The sequence below is a fragment of the Choloepus didactylus genome, chromosome 9 (genome assembly GCF_015220235.1).
Source record: "Choloepus didactylus isolate mChoDid1 chromosome 9, mChoDid1.pri, whole genome shotgun sequence".
NCBI classification, from domain to species: domain Eukaryota; kingdom Metazoa; phylum Chordata; class Mammalia; order Pilosa; family Megalonychidae; genus Choloepus; species Choloepus didactylus.
The window spans coordinates 108,502,240-108,513,505 of NC_051315.1; the positions used below are offsets into that span (position 1 = coordinate 108,502,240).

At 39.0% G+C, this 11,266-nt stretch overlaps 1 pseudogene; it reads right to left on the reverse strand.

Annotated features, from left to right (window-relative positions):
- Positions 1–840: 840 nt before the first annotated feature.
- LOC119544888 lies at positions 841–1,298 on the reverse strand (annotated as a pseudogene).
- Between the last annotated feature and the right edge of the window lie 9,968 nt (positions 1,299–11,266).

The following is an 11,266-nucleotide window of genomic DNA, read 5'->3' on the forward strand; positions in this document are numbered from 1 at the left end:
AATGAGGAAAGAAGAGTCTCTTCAACAAATGGTGCTAGGAAAACTGGATATCCACATGCAAAAGAATGAACGGAGTAAATGAAAGAATTAACTCAAAATAGAACAATGACCTAAATGTAAGAGCGAAAGCTATAAAACTCTTAGAAGAAAATATAGGGAAATATCTCCAGGACCTTGAATTAGGCAACAAATTTGTAGACTTTACATCAAAAGCACAAGCAACAAAAGAAAAAATAGATATGTTCAACTTCATCAAAATTTAAAATTTTGTGCATTAAAGGCCATAATCAAGACAGTCAAAAGACAATCTATAGAATGGGAAAAAATATTCAGAAACCATATATCTCATAAGGGTTTAATATCCAGAATATATAAAGAACTCCTACAACTAAACAACAAAAAGACAAACAACCCAATTTAAAAATGGACAAAGGACTTGAATAGACATTTCTCCAAAGAATAAATCTATATGGCCAATAAGCACATGAAAAGATGCTCAACACCATTAGCCATTAGGAAAATGCAAATCAAAGCCATAATGAGATCCCCATTCATAACCAAGAGAATGGCTATTATTTTTTTAATGGAAGATAATCTCCATGGAGAGAAGGAAGAGGAACTGGAGCTCTAGTGCATAGTGGGAAAGTAAAATGGTGCAGCCACTGTGGAAAGCAATACGGAAGATCCTCAACAAGTTAAATGTAGAATTACAACATGTGCTGGTTTGAATCTGTTATGTACCCAATTAAAATCCATGTTCTTTAATGCAATCTTGTGGGGGCAGACCTATTGTGGATGGAATCCTTTTTTTTTTTTAGGTGTATAAATAAGCCTACAGACTTATTTCTTCTTGGACACACCTACGGTGTGACCACAGCGGCCAGTGGTCTTCGTGTGCTGGCCTCAGACACAAAGGCCCCAGAAGTGGCACAGCCCTCCGTGGACCAGAATCTTCTTCAGTTGCTCCAGATCTCCCCAGAGCTTATTGTCCAGACCGTTGGCCAGGACCTGGCTGTATTTTCATCTTTGATGTCCTTCTGTCTGTTCAAGAACCAGTCTGGGATCCTATACTGGCACAGATTCTGCATAACGGTGATCACACGTTCCACCTCATCCTCAGCAAGCTCTCTTGCCCTCTTGGTGAGGTCGATGTCTGTCTCCTTCAACACCACGTGAGCATACCTTTGTCCCACACCCCTAATGGCAGTGATGGGAAAGGCTATTTTCTGCCACCCACTGATGTTGGTGTTGAGTACCAGCAAAATGTGCTGGAACTTCTCGGGGATCCCTAGAGACATGGTTGCGGATGCAATGGTGGCATGTAGGCCTTCATGGAAGAGGCAGGTGGGATCTTTGGATTAGGTTGTTTTCACGGAGATGTGACCCATCCAACTGTGGGTGAGACCTTTTGATTATATTATTTCCATGGAGATGTGAACCCGCCCATTCCAGATGGGTTTTGATTAGTTTACTAGAGTCCTTAAGAGAGCTCAGGGGCCAACACAGACCCAGATGCTTGGAGACACTTTGGAGATGCAGACAGAAAGACATCTGGAGATGCTAAGCTAAGAGATGAAGCCCAGAATTTGCCCCGGGGAAGCTAAAGGAGGACTCTTCCAAGACACTTAGAGAGAAGCGCACTGGAAGAACAAGTCTTCAAAGAGAAAAAAAACAACAGAGGGAACAGGCTTAGAAGCAAGACTTTTTAAAATATACCTTGTTTTGTAGATTTGGGTTTGGTACCATGTAAATATTTTATATAATTATAAAACTAAACATAGCAAAATATAATCACTAGAAATTGAGAGCAAAATTAATCAAGTGAATGAAATTCTGTATTAGATAGGTAACACAGAGAAGAACTATTCCAAATGACTTTGAGACATGATAAACTGACTAAACATCCCTATTAGGATATTCCCTGAAGAAAAAAGAACTGCAAACAAATCATAAGCTGTTTCTGGTTATCAAATCACTGGTGCTTGTGATGGGTGCTGTTATTCTGAGACTGATATTGTGGGATGAAACAATTGAGAAGTTCTGTTGATATTATCAAAAACCATGGTTTTTGACATGGGAAAAGGCAGACATAAATGCTAGATCCATGCAGTCAAATAAAAAACCCTGTTGTCTAAAATTTGAAACACAAGTATCAGGATGAACTCACTATACATATATATATATATATATATATTTTTATTATTAAATTCAGTTTTATTGAAATACATTCACACACCATACAATCAACAATATATTTTTTTTAAAATACGTATTTCCTAGCTACATCCTCTGAAAAGGTTTAGAAACAATGACTAATCCAGGAGCAATGGGTGCCCTTAGGTCTCATACTGATGTTTCTATAAACCATTTATAGCTAAAAGGAATCATGACTCATTGGAAATAGCTGATTTCAAGTCTGAGATAGGAAATATACGGGATGAGCCAGGAACATCTTGTCACATTACAAAGCAAGGTCACTCTAAAAGATTACTGAGAATGTTCAAAAGACTCATGAGACAAATTGCAATAGGTTCTCACTGGTCAAAGTTGGGCAAATTCAATCATCAATAAGGGTAAGTATGATGAATTAAAACAATGAAATATGCTTATTTCACAATACTAATTTTAAAAACTGATGAGTCACCTTTGAAAGATGCTAACAACTAATGTTTTTGAAAACTAATTAATAAAAGGGAAGAATTAAGCCTTTATCAGGCCTTTCCTATTCAACCTGTCCTAGGGTAACCAAAAAGCTGATGAGGCTAATAAATCAATGTAGAATGACAGAATTTGAATATCATCGTTTTGCAACCCTTAATGAATTAATGAATATTGGCAATGATAATCAGTGGCTGCCAATTTTACAAAAAGAAAATTTGGTGTTATATATCTCTTGGTAGAGTACACACCGCCACACAAGCTGTATTCTTCTAAATAAAACTTGAACCCATATCTGATTTAGCCTTTATACACACCTACCAATTTATAAGAAATATGAAAATAGAAGAACATGTTAAATAGCCCCTCAGGGATAAATCAGCAAAATCCAGACTATGGAGAATCCTTTGGGATAAATTACACAGTTTCATCAACAAATACATAAAGAAAAAATAAAATGAAGATGAAAGGGGAACTATTGACTTTAATGAGACTAGAGACATATCAACCAATTACAATCTATGGGCTTTATTTAGACCTTGATTTGAAAAAATTACTTTTACATAAATCTGAGACAATGGGAGAAATTTGAAAATAGACTAGAAGTTTGATTATATTAAGAAATTATTGTTGCTATTCTTGGTGTGGTAAGTTTGAGAAAGGAGTCCATGATTTTAGATATTTATAGAGTAAAATGATAGGAGATCTCATACATGAAAATGATTGGGGCTGGGGAAGTAGCAGTTAGGGTATTGTGCTGGTTTGGATCTGTTTGTATCCTGAAAAGCCATGTCCTTTTAATCCAATCTTGTGGGGGCACACCTCTTGTTCGGTGGGAACTTTTGATTAGGTTGTTTCCATGGAGATGTGACCCCGCCCTTTCAAGGTGGGTCTCAATCCCCTTGGTGGAGTCCTTTTGGAGAGAGACATTTTGGAGAAAGCTCAGAGCTGAGAGCGTTTAGAGAAGCCAAGAAAGAAAATGCCCCTGGGAGAAGCAAGAAGAACCCACAGGAGCTGAGAGAGCCATTTTGAAACCAGAAGCCAGGAGAGAAGGACCAGCAGAGGTTGCCATGCGACAGAGGAACCCTGGATGCCAGCTGCCTTTCCTCTGTATCTTCCTCTTGGTGCCTTAATTTGGACATTTTCATGGCCTTGGAACTGTAAATTTGTAACCTAATAAATTCTCATTGAAAAAGCCAATCCATTTCTGGTATATTGCATTCCAGTAGCTTTAGCAAACCGGCACAGTTATACCTAAAACAAGCTTAGCCATTTGCTGATAACTGTTGGAAGCCAATGATGAGTACACAGTGTTCCTACACTATTTTCTCTAATTTGTCTATGTTTAAAAATTTTCAAAATGAAAAGCTAGTGTCTTCAACAAGAGCATACAGAGGTTTTGAGTGGACAAAACAGAAGACCTTACTACAGTTAAGGTATTTTTTCATTTCTACAGTTATTTCAAATATTTTAAGTATACATTAAATTTTCAACAGAAAGAAATGGTTCAAAGAAATTGGCTTAGGCTGATTATTAAAGAAGAAAAGGAATTAATGAGCGAGTGACTCAGGAGATATATTGAAAGGGAAGGAATGATTGAAAGGAAGCTTTGGAATAGTTTTGATTCTGTACAATGTAGAATAAATTCATATGGAGCAATGGACTTAGGAGTGGCTGGCTCTAAATAGCCCCTAGTAAGAAGATAGGAGCAGGTCTGACCTGTGTGCACATCAGGCAGCCTGGAGCCGGGATTTGAGCCTGGAGGCTAGAGCAGGAGTGAGATGGTTTATCTGACACCTTATATTGAGCTTCTTTGAAGCTCAGGAGTGGGTGTTAGCCAAAGTCATCAGAGAGCACCTAAAATCAAGCCAGGGAGGCCAACTTCAGTCATTATGTCCATAGGACAGAATCAGGACTGAAAATGGAAGCTGAAGCCCAGGAGATTCTACCAAAATTGAAGAGCTCTCTAGAAATTGCCTCAAATGAGACTAAATGTCCAATTTTCCTTTACGGGCCACCAGTCACATGATGTCTGGAAGATGGATGGATGGATGAACTGATCCGGCATCCATGAGGCAGACTGTTTTAACCCAAGTCATGGTGGCTGGTAGATTCAAGATCAGGTTTTAAAGCAGACACATGGTCATCCATCCTAAAGCTCTGATGCAATGATGCAATGCTAATCCATTCATTTGTTCAACAAGTATTTACTAAGCACCTCCCATGGTCCAGGCAGCATGATAGGTAGAGGGAAATTCAGTACAAAGGAAAGGGCTATAGGACCATTAGGATCCCCTCAACCTGCAAATGCCTTATCCATCAAAATAACTTCCCTTTAAAATAAAAAAAGAAACAAATAACCAATCATGTCATTTCTGTGCTTTAATATTCCCATTTTGTACACTGCTACCCATAAAATAAGATCCAAATGACTTAACACGGAATATCAGACCACTGACAATATGCAACCCAATCCTCACCCTCTCCTCCCACCCTGAAGTCTGAACTAGAGCCAACCATCTTGTCACCCCTTCACGCTTCAGGGTTTCTGTGTGCCCTTCCCCACACAATCTTCCAAACCTTCCAAAGCCAGTTTATTACATTTTCTGGGCCTCTCCCCACAGAGTTAGGTTAAGGCTCCTGCTGGAGGCTATCATGACCCCCTGTATAATACTATCATAATGTTAATCATACTTTATTGTTATTGTTCCTCTTTTATTGCTCTCCTCTAACATAGCACTCATTATGTAACACTGTAATGATCTCTTTTCTAGCTTCACTTTTCCCCCAAACTCTCAGTGACTTTAAGGCAAAGACCAAGAGTTGCTCTTCTCGGTATTCCCCAGTCCTGCAAATTGCTTGGCAAGTGGAAGGTAATTTCATTTAGGTGTGTTGGGTTGGGTGGGGAAGGGAGGGAGAGAACGGAGAAGGCAATGAAAACCAGCAGTTAGATTTGGTGGTTTGATTTGCAATTCTGATTTGAAAACTCCAATAATTGTAAATACACTTAAATTCAAAAATAGTAATAATTTGAATTCGCTTTCACCTAAAAACACAGGGTAGGTGGAGAGGAGGAGGATGAAGGGAAGCAGAGAGCAGAACCACAAAGAACAATGGCAAGAAGCTGTGGTAGAAAACTGCAGCTGTTGCCTCTGTGACTTTGTCTTCCCCCTGCCACTCACAGCCCCCCACCCCACCCCACCCCCGCCATACATACACCACCCCCATCCCACTCCCAGCCAGGTACACAGTTAAGCAAATGCTATGATACACCAGCATTAAAAATGTGTATGAAAATGACAAAGATAGGATGGAAAACACAGAGATTATTGTGTTATATTAAAGTGATAAAATCATAAGTTACTTTCTGGGTTTTTTTTTTTTTCCATTTCTTTAATGTTGTGATATTGTTCTTTGACTTGACAATAGATATTCTTAACAACAGCTTTTAACTGTCAGTGGTGGCTAAAAGTTAACCTTATTAGCACTACGGTTTAAGTGATAAATGATTTTAGGCGTTGTCCCTCCCAGAATGTCCTTTAAATTGGAACCATAAATCTCTCCTAATACATTTCATGAAAATAGGAAAACCACTGTGTGTTAAGTCTTTTTCCAAAAACCCCACTAATCTCTAGGGAAATGTTTCTCTCCAGTTTTTCAGGAAGATAAAATACACTTTTTCCCCCCAACATCTCTGGCAAAAGATGGTAAGCATATTTCAATCAATAGTTGCAGTAAGTTATTTGTTTAAAACAATATAAAAATAAATTTTTTTCTCCAAAGGAAATGACTTTGTAATGTTTTGACTTGACTATTAATTTGATCCCTTTTGTTAAAAAAAGTGCATGGGCTATGAAGTCACATCTGGGCATAATGGGCACTAAAGCAACAAAGTATGAATAATTTGAACTATTGTACATGTCTATAGTAATTCCTCTCTGGGGAATCTTTTGCCTAAAAAAAAAAACGTAAAAGAAAAAAATCCATTAATTTTGCAGTTCCTCATTGCAGTTTCTCTTTAAAGAATACAAATTACAGACTAAAACAAATGTGCACATTTAAAAGTTTAAACCTGTGTCAAAAATCCCTGAAGATTCATTCTTGTGTTTGACTTTGACTTGTCTACATTAAGTAAATAATTTAACAAGTTTTTTTAAATCCTTCATAAAGAAGCACTTTTACGAGTCTTATTTTACTCCAAATTGCAAACTAAATGCTGTCACTACTATCTCTAGATCACCAACAAAGACAGTTGGACAAAAGCACAGATAAAGCTATGTACAATTATGTAAAGAGAGTCAAGAAATGTTCAAAGCTGAAAAAATACGCTACTGCCCACATGATTGGCCCACAAAACACATCCCATATCTGGGCAAGTGATCAGAGAAGTGCTGAAAAGGAAAAAAAAAAATCTTTCCCACTGACCTTCTAAAATGCCTAGAATTCTAACTGGTGGAAACTACTTTGGCTTTAGTCACTGCTTTCCAAAGCTTTTCATCCAAGTATCCCTGATGGGAGAAGGAAGTGTAAGCAAATTCCAGGGTGTCTAGAGACCAAGCCCAGGGTAGTTTACCAAAACTATAAATTTCTTGTGGTCTCATGTTTTATTTTTAAGATATGGGGAATTTTGATTTTTACTGTAATACATATCTCATTTTGCTTTAACAGGAAAATAATATGGGGAGTTTTCCCCAAAATCTTCAAGTAAATTTGAAGCTGCAAGTAAATGTTTTGTGTTTATCCTGAGGATTTTTCCCTAGCACGGGCCAGACTGGGAAGCCTCGAGTTAAGGCATTAAAGTCTCCAGCCAGATAAAATGGAAATGGGATCCTTGCAAGGGGGTACAGATTTTTAACTGATATTTTTCAACTATTAATGGTGTGGCATGGACTGATTGATGAGAACTGGCCAGTCTTCTAACAAGGCCCTGAGGTAATGACACCCAAACAGAGCAAGTTTCTACAGGTAGAGGTGAAGGAAAGTAAAAAATGGAATCCAGGCCAAAATCTGAGGGGGTGGGTCTAGATGGAGGGCAAAGGATAAAATTGTGGCTTTAAGAAGGTAGCAAGCCTGGAGTCTGAAGGGGTGGACGAGAAGATGAAAAAGGTTTATGCAAGAGGGATGGAAGGCTCAGAGATAAACTTTTCCCACATCTTATGTTTATCAAGGGCACCCAACCATATCACCAGGAATGAAAATATAAACATCTACTTAGAGCATAATCAGTACAGTACATTGGAAAATGGCTGGTGCTGGTTCCTTCTAGTGATTCTTTGGAGAGCACAAAGAGTGGAACAACAGATAAAGAGAAACAGACTCATTCTGGGCCCCACACATGTTTTCACTTCACCATTTCCATCAAACACTGATATGCAGAGGAGGTCATTTCCCAGGCAGCAAAGATGCTACTCAATAGTAACTAAAACTAAGGCAAAATGAAACAAAACAAAACGTGCAAGTGGCTTTTGCTTTTCTTCTTTTTCTTTTCCACAATTAGAATAAAGAAATAAAAAGTAGAGTCACCTATGTCAAGCATATTTCCTAATCAAAGATAAATCTGGATTCCAGACAAACCCACCAGTCAATTACGTATTAAGTAGCCCAAAAGATACATAACCTATAAGAATATAGGTTGGCGGGGCAAGATGGCAGACTGGTGAGCTGTATGTTTTAGTTACTCCTCCAGGAAAGTAGGCAGAAAGCCAGGAACTGTGTGGACTGGACACCACAGAGAAATCTGACTTTGGGCATACTTCATACAACACTCATGAAAACGTGGAACTGCTGAGATCAGCGAAATCTAAGCCCAATACAGAAAGCTTCAAAGACTTGCAATTTGGGCAGGTCAAGACAAGAGCAGAGCTAATAGAGCTCTGAGACAAAAGGCAATAATCCACTAGCAGAGAAAATTCACTAAACACCACAACTTCCCAAGAAAAGGGGGGTGTCCCCTCACAGCCATCATCCTGGCGGACAGGAAACACTCCTGCCCATCGCCAACCCCATAGCCCAGAGCTGCCCAAGACAACCCAGTGTGACGGAAGTGCTTCAAATAACAGGCACACACCACAAAACTGGGCGTGGACGTTAGCCTTCCCTGCAACCTCAGCTGACTGTCCTAGAGTTGGGAAGCTGGAGCAGTGTGAATTAACAAAGCCCCATTCAGCCATCAGTTCAGCAAACTGGGAGCCTCCCTACACAGCCCAGCAGCCCAGAACTGCCCTGGGGGGACGGCACTCACCTGTGACATAGCACAGTCATCCCTCAACAGAGTACCAGGGGGTGCACAGCCTGGAAGAGGGGCCCACTTACAAGTCTCAGGAGCCATACCTCAATACCAAGGACTTGTGGGTCAGTGGCAGAGACAAACTGTGGCAGGACTGAACTGAAGGATTAGACTATTCAAGCAGCTTTAAAACTCTAGGATCACCAGGGAGATTTGATTGTTGGAGCCACCCCCCTCCCTGACTGCCCAGAAACACGCCCCATATACAGGGCAGGCAACACCAACTACACACGCAAGCCTGGTACACCAATTGGACACCACAAGACTCACTCCCCCACTCACCAAAAAGGCTAAGCAGGGGAGAACTGGCTTGAGGAGAACAGGTGGCTCGTGGACGCCACCTGCTGGTTAGTTAGAGAAAGTGTACTCCACGAAGCTGTAGATCTGATAAATTAGAGATAAGGACTTCAATTGGTCTACAAATCCTAAAAGAACCCTATCAAGTTCAGCAAATGCCAAGAGGCCAAAAACAACAGAAAATTATAAAGCATATGAAAAAAACAGACGATATGGATAACCCAAGCCCAAGCACCCAAATCAAAAGATCAGAAGAGACACAGCACGTAGAGCAGCTACTCAAAGAACTAAAGATGAACAGTGAGACCATAGTATGGGATATAAAGCATATCAAGAAGACTCTAGAAGAGCATAAAGAAGACATTGCAAGACTAAATAAAAAAATGGATGATCTTATGGAAATTAAAGAAACTGTTGACCAAATTAAAAAGATTCTGGACACTCATAGTACAAGACTAGAGGAAGTTGAACAACGAATCAGTGACCTGGAAGATGACAGAATGGAAAATGAAACCATAAAAGAAAGAATGGGGAAAAAAATTGAAAAAGTCGAAATGGAACTCAGGGATATGATAGATAATATGAAACGTCTGAATATAAGACGCATTGGTGTTCCAGAAGGGGAAGAAAAGGGTAAAGGTCTAGGAAGAGAATTCAAAGAAATTGTTGGGGAAAACTTCCCAAATCTTCAAAACAACATAAATACACAAATCATAAATGCTCAGCGAACTCCAAATAGAATAAATCCAAATAAACCCACTCTGAGACATATTCTGATCACACTGTCAAACACAGAAGAGAAGGAGCAAGTTCTGAAAGCAGCAAGAGAAAAGCAATTCACCACATACAAAGGAAACAGCATAAGACTAAGTAGTGACTACTCAGCAGCCACTATGGAGGCGAGAAGGCAGTGGCACAATATATTTAAAATTCTGAGTGAGAAAAATTTCCAGCCAAGAATACTTTATCCAGCAAAGCTCTCCTTCAAATTTGAGGGAGAGCATAAATTTTTCACAGACAAACAAATGCTGAGAGAATTTGCTAACAAGAGACCTGCCCTACTGGAGATACTAAAGGGAGCCCTACAGACAGAGAAACAAAGAAAGGACAGAGAGACTTGGAGAAAGGTTCAGTACTAAAGAGATTTGGTATGGGTACAATAAAGGATATTAATAGAGAGAGGGGAAAAATATATATGACAAGCATAAACCAAAGGATAAGATGGCTGATTCAAGAAATGCCTTCACGGTTATAACGTTGAATGTAAATGGATTAAACTCCCCAATTAAAAGATACAGATTTGCAGAATGGATCAAAAAAAATGAACCATCAATATGTTGCATACAAGAGACTCACCTTAGACACAGGGACACAAAGAAACTGAAAGTGAAAGGATGGAAAAAAATATTTCATGCAAGCTACAGCCAAAGAAAGAAGGTGTAGCAATATTAATCTCAGATAAAATAGACTTTAAATGCAGGGATGTTTTGAGAGACAAAGAAGGCCACTACATACTAATAAAAGGAGCAATTCAGCAAGAAGAAATAACAATCGTAAATGTCTATGCACCCAATCAAGGTGCCACAAAATACATGAGAGAAACACTGGCAAAACTAAAGGAAGCAATTGATGATTCCACAATAATTGTGGGAGACTTCAACACATCACTCTCTCCTATAGACAGATCAACCAGACAGAAGACCAATAAGGAAATTGAAAACCTAAACAATCTGATAAATGAATTAGATTTAACAGACATATACAGGACATTACATCCCAAATCACCAGGATACACATACTTTTCTAGTGCTCATGGAACTTTCTCCAGAATAGATCATATGCTGGGACATAAAACAAGCCTCAATAAATTTAAAAAGATTGAAATTATTCAAAGCACATTCTCTGACCACAATGGAATACAATTAGAAGTCAACAACCATCAGAGACTTAGAAAATTCACAAATACCTGGAGGTTAAACAACACACTCCTAAACAATCAGTGGGTTAACAAAGAAATAGCAAGAG